Source organism: Pteropus alecto, unplaced genomic scaffold, assembly GCF_000325575.1.
Source record: "Pteropus alecto unplaced genomic scaffold, ASM32557v1 scaffold195, whole genome shotgun sequence".
Taxonomy (NCBI): domain Eukaryota; kingdom Metazoa; phylum Chordata; class Mammalia; order Chiroptera; family Pteropodidae; genus Pteropus; species Pteropus alecto.
The window spans coordinates 8,751,348-8,753,037 of NW_006438073.1; the positions used below are offsets into that span (position 1 = coordinate 8,751,348).

Below are 1,690 nucleotides of genomic sequence, written 5' to 3' on the forward strand. Positions count from 1 at the left end.
TCCCGCGACACCGTCACGGGCTCAGGCAGCGGGAGCCACTCGGCCGATGGCGTGCACTAACCAGCCGAGGCCAGTTTTTCTGTTGTTTTTCTCAAACCGACTGATCGCTAAACTGTGGGGAGATTCGCTCACCTCGGTTGCGATCTGTCAGCGTTTCCACAGGTGCCCGAGGTCACGAGGGAAGGCGTCACGTGTGGACACAGAGTGCAGCGTATGGTGAAGAACCTTTCAGACCAGAAACGGAGACCTGAACGGGACATTCTACCCTCCCCCCCGAGTCCTCTCACCATGGGTTTGCTTGCCTAACAGGTGGGTCCCAGCCTCTCCTGGAGCCAAAGCGGAATTTAGGGACCAGACTGTCATTCAGCTGGTTTCAAGGTGCAGCAACACCGTCCCGGTGCGTATTTCACTTCCAAAATAATCGAATACCATGTAGGCACTTGATAATTAACCCAGAAGAGGCTTTTAACCAGACAGCATGGAGCTCTAACTCGAAAACGTACAATTGCAGTGTGTGTCCGAAATCAATTTTCTTTCGCAAAAGGAAAATAGATCATCGATCTGCTTGTGCACGGCTAGAAACATGAGAACCCCGAATTGCATGGGGTTCACCTAAAAATTAGGTGGGACCTGCATGCAAAGAAGGCCAAGATGGGATCCCTTCTCTCGAATTGTAAGAATGAAAAAAATCAACATTAAAAAACAATAATAAAATGAGAAATAATTTAGAATAAGACAAGAAAATGTAATGGAATCGCAACACTTGAACTAGACCGTGGAGTCCGTGGGGAGGCTAGCAGGCGTGCGTCCCGGCCTCAGGGGGCTGAAGCAGGAGGGGGAGCAGCCCAGGCCTGCCACAGCCTGTCGGCCACATCTCTTCTGCACCAGGGAGGAGCTGGGACCCCACCTCCGCATGCAGAGGGCCACGGTCGCCCCTCCGTTTGTTTCCAGCGACCAGCCCAGCCCCCAAAGCCACCTGTACTGCGAGCTCCCCACGGCGCTGCCCAGAAAATCAGATGACGCGACGCTGTGTCATCGGACCCCGTGGTCCCAGGTGCTTTGCCTTTGCTTTCCTAAAAGCCGGGTGACGGCTACAAGCCTGGGTCACGGCCGCGAGCGCACTCCGGAGCTCCGTCCTCACGCAGTGTGCTCAGATCCGAGAGCATCCTCGACATTTTGGTGGCGATCGTGTTTCTATTTTTGGCTGTACTTTACTTTTTTTTTTTTTTTAATGCCTACAGCACCCGGTTTTCCTAGGTGGTCTCCCATCCAAGTACTGACCAGGCCCGACCCTGCTGAGCTTCCGAGATCAGCCGAGATCGGGCATGATCAGGGTGGCATGGCCGGAGACTGGCTGTACTTTTAAAACGCTTCAAAGTCTGAGACAGTCCGAGACTTAAAATGTATGAGTCCACTGGAAAAAGACATTTCGATATGAAGCTATTCCCCAAAACACTTGACCCGGCCATGCCATGAGTTCCAATTACTGGTCTTCAAGATGTGAGCAGTAACGATGAGTAATCACCTCAGCATGAGATGCCTGTGTTAGCATTGCCTGGAGACATTCATCTGGGAGTGTATAATGCTTCTGCTTTAAATGTTCTAGAAAGACGTCAGCGATTGTTGGAACTAATGCCAGCTCCTAATCTGCAATCTGTTTCTGAAAAACCCGCCAGTAACAAAAGGTAAG

General features: G+C 51.5%; 1 pseudogene; it reads right to left on the minus strand.

The window, feature by feature from the left end:
• Nucleotides 1-1,232: 1,232 nt before the first annotated feature.
• LOC112482400 lies at nucleotides 1,233-1,351 on the minus strand (annotated as a pseudogene).
• Between the last annotated feature and the right edge of the window lie 339 nt (nucleotides 1,352-1,690).